The sequence below is a fragment of the Pimephales promelas genome, chromosome 1, assembly GCF_988280905.1.
Source record: "Pimephales promelas chromosome 1, fPimPro1.hap1.1, whole genome shotgun sequence".
Taxonomy (NCBI): domain Eukaryota; kingdom Metazoa; phylum Chordata; class Actinopteri; order Cypriniformes; family Leuciscidae; genus Pimephales; species Pimephales promelas.
In genome coordinates, this window is record NC_142769.1 from 24,244,928 (window position 1) to 24,264,460 (window position 19,533).

Genomic DNA, 19,533 nt, shown 5'->3' on the forward strand with positions numbered 1-19,533 from the left:
CAGAAATTGTATGAAAATTGTGAAAATAATGGTTCATATCACTCAAAACACGAATGGAAATGCAGGCGCCCTTATATGGGCAGTAATGGAGTCTGATTGTGCCCTAGTGAAAAAGTTTGGTACTGCGCTCAAACAAAATCTTACTGAAAGCTCATTTTTTGAGATATCAACCTAAAATTTGAAACACAACTTGTTCAGATTTTTGGCTTTGATCTTTCTGCCATTTTAGAGTAGCCCAGGTTTTGAAAATATATATTTTATGTAAAATATTAATAATTAATATTTTTACATTGTACATTTCCATAAACTCAAACTTCTATAACTTTTTTTCTGTTTCACTTTCTTAATTTATTTCACTTCTACAAAAATCTGCCAAATGTCTACTTTAAAACAAGACCAATCATATGTCTATATTCCAAAGCATTCTTGAATTACAACCATTTAAGTTCGAAATGTGCATTTTCATGTCTATTCAAAAAAGGGGGGGTGACAGTTAACAGGTTAAAGGGTCATGAAACAGAGCTGCGCAGAGCTGCATGAAGTCGAACAAGCCTAAACTGTGCGTAGATGAGAGAGGCAATCATGGGACGAAAGTGTTTGTTTTCGTGGTGCAAAAGTCCAAGTGGGTTGAATGTGTTTTCCCGCGACGCTGCCAGGGCTAGACTCGGGCTCTGGATGGTTGGTTTGTCATCAACCACGGACACATCTAAACAGTCTATGATCTAAACTATAGTGTGTGCAAATATTTTCTTCAAGAGAGCTGCGAGAAGTGGAAAATGGTGGAGTTCGTCTTGTTGACAAGCAATCCAAGTCTTGCGAGTGTGTTACCTCTAGAATCCACTTGATCCGTCTACGGATTCCGGAGCTAATCGCGGCCATTATAGTCAATGCTCTTAAGTCCACCAGCTGCGGATGCGGCACGTCTCAGAAGCGTCTCTCCGCTCCGCTCCGCAGAGAATAGGTATCAGGTCTATTTTCGCCGCTTGCCGCGTCAAGCAGCACAGTCTGCACATGCGCATAACCAGTAAGTACACCGGGCAGGAAGTCAGACATAGAACGGCAGACAGGATCCGGTCGATTTTCAAAATAAAAGACACCCTTACAGACAGAAATTATTTGACGTTCTATCAATACCAGGTGTTATCTTGTTAAAATGTGGAACGACTTAAGTGTAATTTTTTTACTTTTTAATTGTGTGAAATTTAGGCTATACCTACCAAGTAGGAAATAACAACAGAAAAAAAATGTAAAGAATTCACTTAATTAAGTAATCCACTTACCCATTGTAGAAGCACAAAGAGGAAAAAAAAAATCAATAGACTGCTTTTCAGTTGGTAAACATGGTGGGCGGAGCTTAGGTGGAGGCAGAACGATCGCTCTGGCCGCTTCACTAACGCTAGATAGCAAGTATTGTTCGCTTGTTTTTAAACAATGACTGGAGAAAATCCGATTTTATCTTAATGTGTAAGGTCACTCAATGTCCAAGACCGTGATTGTTATTTCCAAAAGTTATTTTTAACGGACAGAACCAGATTGGCTGACCCGTAGTCTTCACACGCTCACTCAATGCATGGACAATCTGACAGGATTAACGTTACGTTACCTCAGGTGAGTGGCCTGACTTCTACACCTACCTTATAGAGAAACCGATCGTAAATAGAAACTGAGGGCAAATCTTTAGATGCCTATAAGTAAGCGCTGAATGGTCCTGTACAAGACCAGTGTGTACGATCTGCAGTTCTGCCGAGCCAGCGCCGAGACGACTAAAATATAAAGAGTGCCATTACGGTGCGATTTTAATCATGTGAATATTTTCTAGAAATAAAAAATCCAGATACAGCATATTAATTTTTCATCAATTCTTGCACCAAACAACACAATAAGATAACATTTAATAATAATAAAAGTAATTTAAGCTCCTTATTGTGTTGCCGAATCTGTGCTGGTTTGCATTGGTCGCCTCCAGTTTTCACTTTGTTTTGCCTCCAGCTAGCGCCGTGACGTAACTGGGACGTTGGCGCAAAAGGGGTCTATACGGTAGCACAATTCTGTCCGCTCCTGAGCCACAAGAGGACAAATAAACAACAAATAAACAACGCTCGGATTCAGCACAAAGGAAAAATGAAGAATTCACCAACCCGGTCTCACCCCAAGACGTCATATAACTGACGTTTTGGGACGTCTTTTGACCATACGTCAATATTCGCCTTTTTAGGGCCCCCTTAAACGTCGGTAGATGAGGTTATGGGATCCTAACTCTACCCCATACCTAAACCTAACCCTAAACCTAACCCGTCACCTAACTGACGTTAAAGGTAAAGCGTCAGTTGTATGACGGCCCGGGATCGCCATCTACCGACGTTTAAGGGGGCCCTAAAAAGGCTGATATTGACGTATGGTCAAAATACGTCCCAAAACGTCAGTTATATGACGTTTTGGGATGAGACTGTGTTAAATTCACCAACGCTCCGCTGCCGAAACGCGTCTGAAACGCTCCCAGTGGACTTTGACGCCGAGCTAAGGACGCATCAAAAACATGGCGCTGACGTTCCGCGGATACAGTGGATTCTAGGGGTTAATGTCTAAAATGTGAAGTCATCCACCTCCGCAGAGCCATCTTTATTATGGGGGTTCAGGGGGCGCGTAGATCTAGGCTATGCATGAAAAAAACTATTTTTTTATATAAAAAAATCTAGCATTTCCTCACGTTTTGCTTTTAGTGACAGTTGATATGCATGGGACATTGACGATGACAGTGATGGCCATACCACACCCACTCCCCTCCCTTCTTCTCACAGCCATCCACGCCCATTTAAGTTGCAAGATTGTGAGCTACACTTGAGCTGAAAGAGGGGGGTTTCATGACCCTTTAAATGCTGTTCTTCTCAACTTTTCTATTCATTAAAAAATATTGGAAAAAGTCCAGTATCAGCATCACTGTTCTGCTCAATTATAAAGCAGCACAAATGTTTTTTATCATAGTAAGAAGATATTTCTTGAGAACCAAATCAGCATATTAGAATACTTTCTGAAGGAATTTGTGACACTGAAGACTGGAGTGATGATAAAAAAAAATACAGCTTTGACATCACAGCAATAAATTTAAATTATTTTTTTTTTATTGAAATGTAAAACAATTATACTTAACATTTATGACTGTTTTACTGTATTTTGATCAAACAAAAAGGAACTTTTTTGAGCATGTCAAAAGCATTAAAACATCTTTTTTTTTCTCTTTAACCCTTAAACTTTTTTAAACTTGAGATTAATCTTCTTAGTATTCCTCAATTATAAACAATATAACAATACAAAAATGTAATAATAAAAGAATGCCTGTATGTTTTGCCCATTCATTTTTGTAAAAAGAAATTGCAAAGTAACTCAATCTTATGAAATGCGTCACTATACTTTATCGTGCAATTTACACGCGAAAATGAGTTTTCTTACATGCATATGATACACACTGTAAACTAACTGTAAAGGATTAGTGGTGTGGGGTGCGTGCGTATGACACGTTATAAAGTGTGTGTACGTGAAAACTACCTGGCAGAGACTTCTTTATAGAATCAGGGAATAATTTCTTTTTGAATCCATTACATTACAATCTAAGTGAACCGATGCACTAAAATGGATTAAGCTTTCCAACACTACATAGAAAGTGCAGCCAGGTTTAAGTGGAGTGCTTTGGTCAAAAGATTTTTGTCATTTTAATTTTTATCGCTTGGTCTACAAATGAATCTTCTTAGAGATTTTGGATGCCGAAAGTCCCAAGGACAACACATGGTGTAATAATGGTGTTTAATTGAGGTTAAACACAGATGTGGTTTGAAGTAATGGTGCATGAGGGTGTCTCCATCTCTAAGTGCAGCTGTTCTTTAAAAATGTTGGGCTGGATCAGGGTCGGCTCCTCAGGTCGACTCTTAGTCATGGCTGCTGCTTGACGAGAGAATGCAATCGAAATTCTTACCGCCTCTCTCATAACGCACACGCTCACCACACAGTCACCCAGATAACCCCAAACTTTCTCTTTTCAAACTTTTCCCTCTTGTCTTTTTCTTCCTGTTTCCCTCCCCATCTCTTGCCAAGCCTGTGAATCTGTGTCTCTGATTGCTATGCATTGTTTAGTTTCTTTCATTAATGCTGTGTGCCAGTCCTGCTCCTCAGATGAACAATAGCAGGCCTGCTGCAACGGATCAATAGCAGATTGCTGATAGTGCCCCGTCCATTCGCTCTCCAGATTACATGATAAATGGTCTGGTCCATGTGTTTTGACACCCCTTCGTTCTTGCAGGGCCCGGGACCCGGCACCACAGCCTCCTGCGAGCCCCCTGACAGTAGCCTGGCCTGAGAGGAGAACAATGAGTAAAAGAAAAGGAGCAAAAAACAAACGTCCAAATTGGCAATCTACAGTGAGGGCCGCTCTGTGGAGGGGCCCGCGTCTATCAGCCGCTGGTAATTGTTGCTAAGAATGAACGGAGAAAAGAGAGCTCAGGAAATTTGATGGGCTGATGAGTCGCTGGCGAGATTACTGTGGGGAAATGTGTAGGCTTGTTATGTCAGCAGTCACATCCTTACTGAAAGATGAAAAAAGCTCTGTGAAAAGATCTGTGAAATTTAAAGTTTTACAATTGTTTTGTTTTTTTCCCAGTGTTTCTCTCTGTCTGTCTTGACCCTATATATCTCTCTGTTTGTCTGTCTCTCTCTATCTACCTGTCCTTCCTTCCTTCCTTCCTTCTGGATAGAGGAATGAAAGTGTAGATGCAAAGTCAGATTAACTTTACTTGTATTAGTGGCAGGAAAATGGGTCCTTACTCATCACAGTAGTCAAAATCCATAAGTGCAAGTTTAATCAAACACAAATCCTGTTGGCTCATGTATCCTATACTTGGTAAAACTTTATCTTGTGTTACTTTAAATGTTTAAAGACATTTTATCCATAAATGACAGAGAAACGGTAAGGAAACTGTTTCCTTGCCTGAACAAATTCAAGTTCAATCTAAATGAACAGAACAGAAATTATACATCAAAAAACATAGGAAATTATATATATATATATATATATATATATATATATATATATATATATATAAGGAAACAGAACAGAAATTATACATCAGAAAACATAGGAAATTATATATATATATATATATATATATATATATAAGGAAACAGAACAGAAATTATACATCAGAAAAAAGGAAAATATGTTTGTGTGTGTATATATATATACAGTATATGAAGAGTTCAGATGCAAAAGCCTCTAAATGCCATTTGAAATTTTCTTCTTTAATGATGATTTTTATCAAACTTGTATATTTCAGTTCAGTAATAAATATACAAGTTTGATAAAAATCATCATTAAAGAAGAAAATTTCAAATGGCATTTAGAGGCTTTTGCATCTGAACTCTTCATATATATATATATATATATATATATATATACACATGTATCATACAAAATAAATGTCAGAATTGCTTCTCAAAGAAAGACAGTTTGAGTTAGTACTTGCAAAATCAACACTTTAAGCAAACAGGGTAACACTTTATTTTACAGTGTCCTTGTTACATATGTTACATGTACTTACCATATAATAACAACAGTGAATTGTGCATAATTACTTGCAACTAACCCTAATCCTACCCTAACCCTATATTAAGTACAGTAAGTACTACTATAGTAAGTAGTTGCTCAGTTACTCAGTACTTAAAATATATAATGACACCTTAAAATAAAGTGTATCCTCAAACAGTAATAATGTACACATTATTGACATTAAATTGGCACTTACAGACTGTTTGATTTGATCGTTCATCTATTTTAGTTACTTAAAGTTACAGAGACTGAGGGATAAACATTAATTTTTATATTTTTTATTATTTTTAAATAAATATTTTTAGGACAACAACAATTTGGTATACATTCCATTTTTCTTTTTTTTTTCTTTTTTTTTTTAATAGGGCTTTTAAATATATTTTATCAGGCATGCCCTTTGCATTGTTCTCACTGATTAGTCTAGTGGTCAGCTGTAGACATGTTTTTCCTATTTTACAAACAAAAGCTGTCCTATTTATTGGAAACTGCAACATAGGAAAAACTCAAGGTCTTTTGGACACACAAAATGTGGCAGGGAAAAAGTTAATTTCCTCATTGACACATTGTCCTTTATAATAAGTGAAGGACAGTATTTCTTTTTTTGTCAAGACTAATGACCTCCACATATGGCGCGTCGCCCATTTTAAAAAGAAACAAACAGCCCCTGGCCGCGAGTACATGAGGCAGGAACTTAACCCCGTCTCTGCTGCTTCACCTGTTCTCCAAAAATGAAATGTTCCATTTGCTCTGCAGTCAAGCTCCATTAATACTTCTAAAAAATTACCCCAAGAAGCCAATGACTGTGTCAATGTCTAATATCGAGGGATTATCTATCCCCATGCAACATATTGCTGCTATTATCTCTGTTTTCATAATTTTCTGATGAGATGGTCTTTGTTAAACTGAGAGAGAAGCAGGTATCACTCCCCCTCTCCCTGGTCTGCCATTGTTTCCATCAGGAGAGGAAGATTTATGAAGGAGAAGATCATTCCATAACAATGTGAATAATTCACCTCTGTCATCTGTTCAGAAATATTGCGCAGATCCAACCTCCTGTCTGTCCGCCCTCAGCCAGTACCCAGTAGCTTCAGGCCCTTTGACAGACGGACATCTGTAGCTCTGTTTGTGAAGCTGCCAATAGGAGTGAGGTGCTTCAAAGGCAGGAATCACAGTGACTGCAGGCTAATTCTCTCATTCTTTTCAATCAAGTTCAATGCCACTGTGACCTCCAGATTATGAGAGCGGTGTATAATTCATCCTTGCATGCTTTGAAAGGGCTGTTTGATGAGGGAGAGGAACTGTGTACTGTCTTTGTGATCTGGAGAGTGCAGTGGGTTTGTCAGGTGTTTCTGCCTAATTTGGAAGATTGTGGACCCCTGCGTTTTGGTCAAACAAAGTATTTAAATTCTGGAGTTATATAAATATAATATATTTGTGTGTTATATAATATAAAATTGTTGTGTGTATGGAGTGCAGGAGTCACACCTGAATTTGATGGAAATAATCATAACCCTATCAGTGTGTTCAGGGCTGATCAATAAGAATGGTCTGCTAATGTGAGAGAGTTTAGGGCCAGCTGACAGAAAAGTCACTTGATCAGTCGTGCTGTATTTTAAATGGATCCTGCACAACTTGTATTTTAATGGCTTGCAAAAATTTGTTTTTTAATGACCTGCAGGTTGCCAAATCTTCCTGTCATTCAAAGAATGAGCACAACAATAAAAATGGTCATCATTTCCAATTGTCATTCCAAACCTGAATGACTTTCTTCTGTCGAGCATAAAAGAAGATATTTTAAAGAATGTCAGTAACCAAACACGTGACTGTTTTGGTGACCATTGACGCACAATCTTATGGTGAAAAAAGTCTCACAATAATTTGTTTTGATGTTCCACAGAAGAGAGAACATCATACAGGTTTGAAACAACATGAGGGCAAAAAATTCATAAGAAAAGTTAAAACTACCCCTATTCCTATCAATAAAATGATTGGCTATTATTATTATTATTATTATTTTTTTTTTTAAATGACAATAGTGGCAAACCCTGTCAATAATGTGTTGCCATACTTTTTACAGCAAAAATGTTAATGAATACAAGTCTGTCTTGGAGTTTCTGGTATAGTTATAATACCTGTGTAATTACCATCTGTTATATGATAATATTACAAAAACTATATGCATGTACTGTACAATGATACATTTAAATTAGGCAATAGATGCAACTAAGTGAATATAGCACATTTTCTTAGCAATAAGTGTATGGTATACACTAATAAAATAGAATATAATAGATTATATTTATTAAAATTATTAAATAGATGCCGTCCTATTAGGACAATAAAATCTGAATGTTTTGTTGACGGTTATAATTGTCACTAATTGCAGGAGTAAATTCAGTTGTAAAATACAGTTGTCTCTCCTGTAAATAAACTAAAATACACATAACAGTGTACAGACTGATGCTGATGCTAAGCACTCAGAAATGCCCGTGTAATTTATTTGAAAGAGGTATATAAGCTGTATCAAGCATCCTTTCTTGTGCTTTTACCTTGGTGAAAAAGACCATGACAGTGGATGTTCTTTTCTCTGTGGGGGGCCCGAAGTATTGCTCTGAGTAATGTCTTGTTTCTGAACACGCACACATGAACATTAAACACATGAGCAGTACATGATGTTAATCCTCTCATTTTGTCACAGCAAGAGGCAATTCCATCATCTCTATCAGAGACAGACACATCTCATCTCCTGTTGCTCCATGTCCAAATGTAACTCCCTAAAACGCTCCCTGTTTTCCTTTGTCTGTCAGTGGTGTTGACTGCGGTTCTGTCTGTGCTTTACCTGTCTGTCTCTGTCAGCTGCAGCAGCCAGAGGATGATCTGCTCCAAACGTCAGTCAGCTCTTGCCATTTCACCGCTCACACCTTCCAGCTGCTCAGACTGACGCAGAGGGCGGGACGTGTTGCTATGTGTGTTTGAGAGTGTTGCTCTGTTGCCCCATAGTTTGTTCTCACCCCAAGGCTATTTTAATAGCTCAAATACAAGTTTTAGTCTGATGATACATCACTTGTCCTTTTTGTTATAAACACAGTTTCAACTTAACACATTTTTACTGTATCGTCTCAGACACCCCATGAATGTTAACATATTTATGTCTGATTGGTATATGCACAATTTTATTTGTATTTTATTTTGTTTATTTATTTTATTTTCATTCTGAGGGTTATTTTAAATCCAAACAGAAGCAATGTAGTAATGATAGGTAGGGATAAGGTTTAAAGGGTTAGTTCACCCAAAAATGAAAATGATCTCATTAATGACACCCTCATGTTGTCCCAAGCCCGTAAGACCTCCGTTCATCTTCGAAACACAGTTTAAGATATTTTTAGATTTAATCCGAGAGCTTTCTGTCCCTCCATTGAAAATTTATGTACAATATACTGCCCTTGTCCGGAATGTGACATCGAAAATACATTTTGGTCCAAAAATAACAAAAACTATAACTTTATTCAGCATTGTATTTTCTTCCGGTTCTGTTGTCAGTCCGCCTTCACGAGTCCGCTGTGACGCTGATGACGAAAAGCGCTGCTGATGTGTATCTGGTGCGTCCGTGTATTCGGGTTAAAATAAATATGGCTGGGCTGTGTCTATTCCTCTGTGTTGAAATCCTTAGACATGTTTGAAGAATGTTTTGTTTACAGCGTGCGTCTCCCTCAGACTGTAAACGAAGCTCGGGCGCCCAGATTACACGTCAGCGGTGTCTTATGTCATCAGTGTCACTGTGGACTCGTGAACTCGTAGTTTTTATCATTTTTGGAAAAATTTATTTTCGATGCTTCAAAACATTAACTAACCCACTGATGTCACATGAACTACTTTAATGATGTCTTTATTTCCTTTCTGAACAAGGACAGTATACTGTACATACATTTTCAAAGGAGGGACAGAAAACTCTCGGACTAAATCTAAAATATCTTAAACTGTGTTCCGAAGATGAATGGAGGTCTTAAGGGCTTGGGAAGACATGAGGGTGAGTCATTAATGACATAATTTTCATTTTTGGGTGAACTAATCCTTTATTATTATTTTGTTTTAATCACATGAGCATTATACTAATAATGTAGTATGCTTTTTAACAGTAGAGTCCAAACAGTAGAACTAGAGCTGTAGAAGTCAATTTCAACAAAACATGAGGGTTAAAATTCTGAAAGTGTGTGTGTGTGTGTGTGAGAGAGAGAGAGAGAGAGTTGTGTGTGTTATTTTTGTGTGTGTTCAGTGGGCCTCACCTGTCCGGTCCCTGGCGTGTCCAGTGGCTCATGTCTACTGTCAGAGTGAGAACAAGAGACAGTCAGTGATGACGTGACCAGCGGGGCCAGCTGAAAGGGTCAACCCTTCAATGAGTCAGAGATAGAGGGAGAAAAAGAGCACGAGAGAGAGAGAGAGAGAGAGAGAGAGAGAGAGAGAGAGAGAGAGAGAGAGAGAGAGAGAGAGAGAGAGAGAGAGAGAGAGAGCCATGTGGCAGTGATTTCCCTCTGACAGGCTGTCAAGGCCATCAAACGTTGCCATACTGCACTGTCATTCGCACCTGCATTCTGACGGCGCTCACAGCACATTGAAACAGAGAGAGAGGGAGAGCTAAAGGGGTGTTTTTGAATCAGCTCTTGAAAGTTTGAAAGTGTATTTCTCAAAATCTCAGAAACTATGTGCTTTTTTTTCTTAAAGAGCTATTTATATCTAATCCAACCCTGAAAAATGACATGTAACCTGTAGCCTGGTCGATTCAGTCATATAGAAAAATATAAAATTAATACTATAGTACTTCTTTTTCTACTTTTTTCTCTTCTTCATTATAATAATACTAATCAAAATAAAATCTACCACTACTTTATTATTATTGTTGATGTTGTTATTGTCAGTAAAATAAATTAGTTAAAGTGGCTATATGTAGAATTTAGAACCCTTTGTTATGAGCGACACCGGTGGCCATTAAGTGAACTGCTGCCAGCAACTTCCTGCTCATGCTCTTACTCGTACACTTGTAACTTGCGAAAGACTAAGGGTATGTTTGCACAACAATAACATGCTTAAAATGATCTGCTTAAAAATGCTTAAAATGTTAGTTTACCCAAAAATGAAAATTAAGTCATTAATTACTCACCCCCATGCTGTTCCAACCCCGTAAGACCTTCGTTCATCTTCGGAACACAAATAAAGATATTTTTGATTGAATCTGAGAGCTAGATCAGTCCTACATGGACTGCCTAAGGGACTGGCTCTTGACGGCCCATAAAGTCATTAAAGAAAAGGTTTAAATATTCCATGTGCCTACAGCGGCTCAATTATAAGTTTATCAAGCGACGAGACTACTTTTTGTGCGAAAAAAACATAAATAACGGCTTTATTCGACTATTCCATTACTTCCTTATGGGCGCATGCGTGAGAAACTGAGACGAGGACGTTCTCATTCGTCTACTTCTTGTTACCGGCTGCTCACCGCTCAGGAGTTTTACCGCCACCTACCGTATAAAATGATGATCCATATATAAGGCGCTCCGGATTATAAGGAACACTGTCGTTTTTTGAGAAGATTAAAGGCTTTTAAGTGCACCTTATAGTGCGGAAAATACGCTAATTGAAAAGCGTATGTACAGCGCGCATCTTCCTCTGCTTGTAAACAGAAAGTTTTGCCCTTCCAGCTATATCAGCACATCATCTTATACGGTAGGGGGCGGTAAAACTCCTAAGCGGTGAGCAGCCGGTAACAAGAAGTAGACGAATGAGAACGTCCTCGACTCATTTCTCGCGCATGCGCCCATAAGGAAGTAATAGTGGAATAAAGTCGTTATTTATGTTTTTTTCGCACAAAAAGTAGTCTCGTCGCTTGATAAACTTATAATTGAGCCGCTGTAGGCACATGGAATATTTAAACCTTTTCTTTAATGACTTTATGGGCCGTCAAGAGCCAGTCCCTTAGGCAGTCTATGTAGGACTGATCCAGCCCTCAGATTCAATCAAAAATATCTTTATTTGTGTTCCGAAGATGAACGAAGGTCTTACGGGGTTGGTACAGCATGGGGGTGAGTAATTAATGACTTAATTTTCATTTTTGGGTGAACTAACCCTTTAAGTATTTCCCTGAAAATGGTGTTGTGTAAACAGCCCCTGCATGTGATTCAAACCAAGGGCCGATATACACATGGCAAAGTTCTCTTTCGTCCTTCTCTTAGGGATAAATAAGTTGGAAATACCTTTGCAGCCATATACTGTTAACGAACATATCGACGCCATCCATGATATTAATCCCACAAGGGGCAATTAGTTTTAGAGCAGCATGTTTGCAACAGTACATAACACAATCAAACACAATATTCATAACATACAGTCAGTCAGTTATGTCCACATTTAAAAAAACTCAAAAACTCTACATAGAGTTTAAAAGTTTGATCGCAGAAGGGATGAAAGGTTTGGAGTAGCGGTTTGTCTTACACATAGGAAGCGCATAACAACGCTCAGAAGTCAACAGAGAAAATTACCTAACACAGCAGCTCTTTCCTCTCAATAACAAAATGAACACAATAAAAATGACAGTGGTGAAAAAGCAGCTGTTTAGAAAGCTTCAGTGATGTGGATATGTTTACACAAGCACTGCAATTCATTGGCATGAAATGTAAAAGCATATATGACGTCACATATATGAGAGTTTATATATATATATATGAAGAGTTCAGATGCAAAAGCCTCTAAATGCCATTTGAAATTTTCTTCTTTAATGATGATTTTTATGAAGCTTGTATATTTAAGTTCAGTAATTTCACTTAAATGGCAATGGTAATTACCTATTAATTGTTATTTAAGTGAAATTACTGAACTTAAATATACAAGTTTGATAAAAATCATCATTAAAGAAGAAAATTTCAAATGGCATTTAGAGGCTTTTGCATCTGAACTCTTCATATATATATATATATATATATATATATATATATATATATATATATATATATTCAACCCGATCTCATAAAATGCACGAAAATGAGTTTTTACGTAAATATGATATGCACTATAAACCCCTTGATTAGTGGTGTGGGGTGCGTGTCACATGCACACGAAAGTACACGCCATAAAGTGCATGTCACATGCACACGAAAACTGGTTTCCGCATACAACTTGCACAATAAATAAAATGAGTACAATTTCATGAGATCGGGCTGATAATGCCACAGTCCTCGTCTGCACCATTCTGTCTTCGTCATCTGCACTACACTTCCCAGGATCCTCTTGTCTCCACACCTGAACTCACTCCATCAATCAGCCACCTGTTCATCGTCCTGTTCATCTGTCTCACCTGTTTGATTCATGCTTGTATTTAGTTTGCTTCTGTTCGGTCTGTCCTTGTCGGTCGTTGTGTATGTTACATGGAGTTTGTGAGTGTACCTTCTGCCTGTCTGTACCTGTTTTGATTTTGAGTAAATCTTTGCATTGGAGCCTTTTGCCTCAGTCTCTCTTTACCTACACTACAACCGTGACAGATATACACACCTAAAGGATTATCAGGAACACCATACTAATACTGTGTTTGACCCCCTTTATTGCCTTCAGAACTGCCTCAATTCTACGTGGCATTGATTCAACAAGCTGCTGAAAGCATTCTTTAGAAATGTTGGCCCATATTGATGCAGTTGATGGAGATTTGTGGGATGCACATCCAGTGGATGAAGCTCCCATTCCACCACATCCCAAAGATGCTCTATTGGGTTGAGATCTGGTGACTCTTATTTAAATGTTTATATAACGTGAGTATTTGTTTGCTATATAGGTATACGAATGGTCTGGATTTGCATTTTAAGGTTCTGTGACTTCACCTGCCCCCAGGTGAACACAGTACGAAGTGATTGAGGTGAGACCCCCTGCGGACAGGCGTTGATCTGACGGGAGCTTTCGTTCAGCTCTTTACTCCCGGAGTGAGGGTCTCCCCTGCAGTCAGCTTCACCCGCAGGGAACCAGCTCCTTTAGATCTGAAGCCACGTGAGTGGATGTCTTTGATCACAGTGCTGCCTTAATATCGAGGGCCGCTTACTCTGCACAGTGCCAAGAACTCTTACCTTAGTCGCACACACATACATGCACAGATATGAGTTTCACACACACAGTCTTTACATCCTCTTCCTCAATCAGATCCTTAAATAGCGGCACAACCTGGAGCATAGATAAGAAGAAAAGAGAAAGAGAAAGTACAGAAAAAAAGAAAAGAAATACAAACGACTGTGGCTAACTGGCCTAATCCTCCAACCTTTAATTAAAACCTTCTAATGATCTATGAGAGCCAAAGAGAGAGAGAGAGAGAGAAGCAGAAGAAAAAGAAGGAAAGAAGCAGATCGAGAAAAGAGAAAAAGTCATTTTCCAGCACTGCAGTCTATTTTCTCCTCATCCCTCCCGGCCTGCGTCTCGTCACCTCCAGACACACTTTTTCTAAGACATTTGTTGAAGGATTTACTGGACTCCGGAGGGGCCCTAAATTTGCAATGCAATAACCAGAAGCATATGAAAGTGTAGCCTGTACAGACACTTTTAAGATCCTTTTATTATCCTGATAAGAAGACGGAAAAAAAAAAGTTTAAAAAAAAAGAAATGAAAAAAGAGAGGAGAACTGGGGAAATGGGGAATAAAAAGATATACAGAGAGAGAGAGCATTGTGATCTGATAAATTAAATATCTCACAGGAGAGAGTGAAAGAGGTGAAGTGATGGAAAATGCCTGAACTTTTTTACATTTCTCAGATAGATTGGATCCAAAGAAGAATTGCTTAACAAACATGTTGATAATAGATTTGATACATTCAATAGTTTGGGGTCAGTCATTTATTTAGCCATGATGTGTTAAATTGAAAAAAAAAAAAAAATGTTTTAAATAATTTCTAGTTCAAATAAATGCTGTTCACACTCAATACTACACATAATATTTCCACAAAAGTATTAATCAGCACAGCTGTTTTCCACATTGATAATAATAAGAAATGTTTCTTGAATAGCAAATCAGCATATTAGATTATCGTCTCTCAGGTATATCAAGTCAATCAATTACAGTGCAAACAATATGTGCATCAAGTTGCTGAAAAATAGCCCCCTTAAATCTATTGTTCTTTAGCTGATATACTTTTAAAATGAACAATAGATCGAGGAGCCGCATGCAGAGCAGTGGTGCGGTCTATGGAGCAGTAACTCACTTGAAGGGGGCTGAGCACTTGTAATCCTTAATATTACCAGGACAAGATCCTCTTCATCTGTGAGCCGATCACCCTTGTGCTCTGACAGCTTATTGTGCATTTTTCTCTCTCTGTGAAGAGACGCACAGTTTCAACTCATCCGTCTCCCACTGCATGGGGTTAAGACTAATCATACATGGTCTAGTGCTTAGTCACAGTTCAGTATCCTCCCATGAGCTGTTCAGCATGAAACTTTGTGAGTGCAGAGGTAGTGTATGCTTTACGCACAACACATTACACATAATGACATCAAACATAACAACACACCACAAAAGCATCACAAAAGTAGCCCATATGACCAGTATGTTCTAAGCCACCTGAAGTCATACAATAATTTTGTGTGAGTAAGTCTAGTCAGAGACTATTTATATAGAGACATGCCACTTCCTCAATCCCCAACACAACTATTTAGGGAAAACCCGTAACGCCAAAGATGGCGGTTGTATGCACATGTCCCGCCCCTCCCGCTGGAAAACCAATCGTCTGCTTTTAACAGTCAAGCAGGGAAACATTTAAGCCTATTGTCTGGTTCCACTGACGCATGCGCACATTTGAGGTCGTTTGCGACAGCGGAAAATACGTTACTGTTTGAAAAGGCGGCAGATTTGATATGCAGTGTATGTGTGCGTTGTGTAAATATCAGACATCCCAAGTCTCCCGAACTCAGCAGCTCTCTGATGCCCGCAAATTAGTTAAAATCTCCCAGAATCTAGAGAGCTCGCACATAGTGTGCTTCAAACCGTGTAGCGTGTGCACGACAGACAGGAAGAGAACCCTTGCGCATGCGTACTAAAAGTATAACCTGTAGGGAAAAAGGGGGTTTTAAACCTTATTTTGAAGCAAAGTCATCAAACTTTTTCAGCGATTTTTATCATATTTTACTGCAGTTTCTATACATGCAGTTTTTATGTCCCAGTGACAAGTGAAAGTGCAGCTCTCACTCTCTGCCCATTCATTTAGATAGGAGCCTGGTCTTGTTAGTCCAAAATAGATGCCCGAAGGCATTGCCAAGATGGCGGCCGAGTGGCATGACTTGCCTAAAAGGAATTTGGTCTAGTACTGTGTTCGCTAGTTATGTGGGCAAGAGCTCTGACACAGGATGTGAATGCACTTCTACTGCACTAGACTTTTCGGTAACACTTTAGAATACAGTTCCTTCGTTAATGAATAACTACACAAGAACTAATGAGTAACACAATATTAACAATCTAGTAACTATTATTAACTAACAAGAAACTCTGATTAACGAACTAGTAAGTAATAGCGCACAGACGAAAGTGGTAGTTCACTATTAACTAATCAATAACTACTATTTTTTTAATACTTCCCAGAGAACTACTGAAAAAGTTTATTAACAATCTAGTAACTACTATTAACTAAAATAAACTCTTATTAAGAAATTAGTAAGTAATAGCTCACAGATGAAAGTGTTACTAGATACTTCTGTGGGAATTAATAATTATTTGAATCCGTATTATAAAGTGAAAATCATTGGAACTAACTAGTAATGACTCAAGTGTTACTACATGATCTAGTCATGATTTGTGCAAATGTTTGAGATTTTTGGTGAACTTTAGTAACTTTTAGAAAATGTCTTTAGTAACACTTGAGTAATTACTAGTTAGTTCCAATGATCTTCACTTTATAATACGGATCCAAATAATTAGTAAGTAATAGCTCATAGATGAAAGTGTTACTAGATACTTCTGTGGGAATTACTAATTATTTGGATCTGTATTATAAAGTGAAGATCATTGGAACTAACTAGTAATTACTCAAGTGTTACAACATGATTTAGTCATGATTTGTGCAAATGTTTGAGATTTTTTGGTGAACTTTAGTAACTTTTAGAAAATGTCTTTAGTAATACTTGAGTAATTACTAGTTAGTTCCAATGATCTTCACTTTATAATACGGATCCAAATAATTAGTAATTCCCACAGAAGTATCTAGTAACACTTTCATCTGTGAGCTATTACTTACTAATTCGTTAATAAGAGTTTCTTTTAGTTAATAGTAGTTACTAGATTGTTAATAAACTTTTTCAGTAGTTCTCTGGGAAGTATTAAAAAAAATAGTAGTTATTGATTACTTAATAGTGAACTACCACTTTCGTCTGTGCGCTATTACTTACTAGTTCGTTAATCAGAGTTTCTTGTTAGTTAATAATAGTTACTAGATCGTTAATATTGTGTTACTCATTAGTTCTTGTGTAGTTATTCATTAACGAAGGAACCGTATTCTAAAGTGTTACCGACTTTTCAGTGAACTGTCACTTTAACCTAAGGCCCCATATCGTGACGCACACAGTGTGTTTACATTAACCGTTTAGAGCAAGTTAAATGTACTAACAGACATGAATATAAACAACAACAACCAGCTTTGCATATGTTCCTGTAACTCATACAGTAGTGCTAATAATGTAAACACATTGTGTGTATTTAAGTAAAGGCTACAATTATTTGATCAAACATACAGTAAAAAATAGTAATGTTGTGTGAAATATTATTACAATTTAATAAAAAAAGTAAATGTTATGTAAAAAGTAGTTAAAAACTTGTTATGTTATTTGAACAGTTTGTAAAAAAAAAAAAGGAGACAAGTGTAAAATATTATAAGAAAGCGCAGCTTCAACCTCGGCTATGGTGTAATGACCCCCTCAGTGCTTTAATGTAAACCTTTCTGCTCGCTTCTCTTCTCTCGGGTAATTACTTACAGTCTGTAACTGTCTCTCGCACGCATTTACATTTTCAGATTGGTTGTCTTGCTGAGGCCATTTTAATGTCCTTTTTGTATTCCAAATCTGTGCGGTTCCACCCGCCTGGACTAATGATTTTTTTTTCTGTAGTGCATTTGTAATCAAATTCATTTGTTTTCCTGGCCGAAGCGCTCATGCTAACCTCAGCTGACGAGTATCCGTTCTCTCTCTCTCTCTGTGTGTCTCTTTCATTTGTTTTTCTCCTTTTTGCAGTAAGGGCAGCTCAACATGATGAGGTGTGTCTTTAATATTGGAAGTGGAATAGGAGCACCTCAGCAGGGCATCTAAATTAACTTGAAGCTGAGGAATGAGGAAGTCTCATAAAGAAAATGAATAAACAAACAAACAAACGAAGAGACAATGACACTATAATCACCACCCATTGAGTTGGAATACAGAACGAATTGAAGATCTGAATACCAAGTTGCACTTTTGTTGAATGTGCACATTTCCCGCAGCGAATGTTTTGTGAGCCTCGGTGCCTGAAGAAAGTGACAGGTGCTGTTTTTGTTGGATGATGTTTACAGGTTGGGTCATGCAAAGTACAGCACACAAGCTTGCTCGCAACGATCAGGATCAGTCGATGTGGAATCCGAAGCGTGCTTTTCCTGAGTCCTCGTGACAGATGATTGATAGGCCTCAGCTGCGGCGCTCCCAATCTGATCCTCGCCGCCGATAATGCATTTTCCTTTTGTCTGCCTATCACCTAATGCAGTGGTCGAAGATGACAGAGCGCTCGCCGCACTTTGCGGAGAGAAAGAAATGATATCTTTTTCATTGGAGCAAAACCAGAAACTATGAGGAGAGGGAAAAAATGGAGGGAAAGATGGAAAAGTTCCCCCGCTTTCTGTCTCCGGAGAAAGAGAGGCCTTATTATCCGCCTGCATTTGCATGATGAGAAAACACAGCTCATATTCATCTTAGTAAAGTTGTAATAAATGATTTCAACAGCATCATCATCAATTTTACGCAGGTGCGCTTGTGAAAATCACTCACTTCAATCAAAAGAACCTTAGCTCCCCCTGTTAAAGACGGCTCATTTTTTACTATCACACACTATAACACTGAAATTTGGAGGAAAGAGTGAAAGAGCGAGGAGAGAGAGAGAGAGAGAGAAAGAAGTTGAAGGAAAAACAGAGACGGATCAGATTCCGCTGGATGGCGCTACTGAACAATTATGACAAGAATGACAACCGAACAGCAAAAAGATCCGTTATGATGGTGGTGGTGGTTGTATGATAATAATCATGCAAAAAAAAAAAAAAATGTATTCGAATGAAACTAAGACAAGTATAAACAAACAATAAATGAAGACCCCCTGTGAATAAACCAAAAGCAAAGAGAGAGAGACCCGGGAGATAGGTAGGGTGATGTTCATGGGGTCACTCTGAGCTAAATCGACTACTTCAGCAGAATTCCCAAATGCCAAGACAAAACCTCAGTCTATAATGACCAGAGATCCTCCCCGTACGCTTCAAACACACAGCAGCACACAGCTCGGGGAATTAACAACAGCATCATACACGACGCCGGCTGGATTTACTCGTTGTTGTTCTCCGCACACCTGCTCCTCAAGAAAGTCTTAATTGGCAATTACTGCGGTGCTTTTGTAACACTTGTATGCCTGATTGTGTTCAATCTAATTTTAATCAACAAAGGTCAAATCCAGGACAACAGCTAAAGTAATGCTTAATAAAGCTTTCTTACTTTGTAACAAGGACATATTGTTCATATTAAGGAGTGATTATAAGATGATTAGATTCATTACACATTTATTGAAGCAGTGCTGTCTCTTTCACTATAGCGTTTAACAAAGCTATCTGCGTTTTGCAAAAAAAAAGGTTCAAAATACTGATCAATCAAATTTGTGCTTTACTTTTTTTTTTAATTAACCATATTTTTATGTTTTCTTTTTGGCAAAGT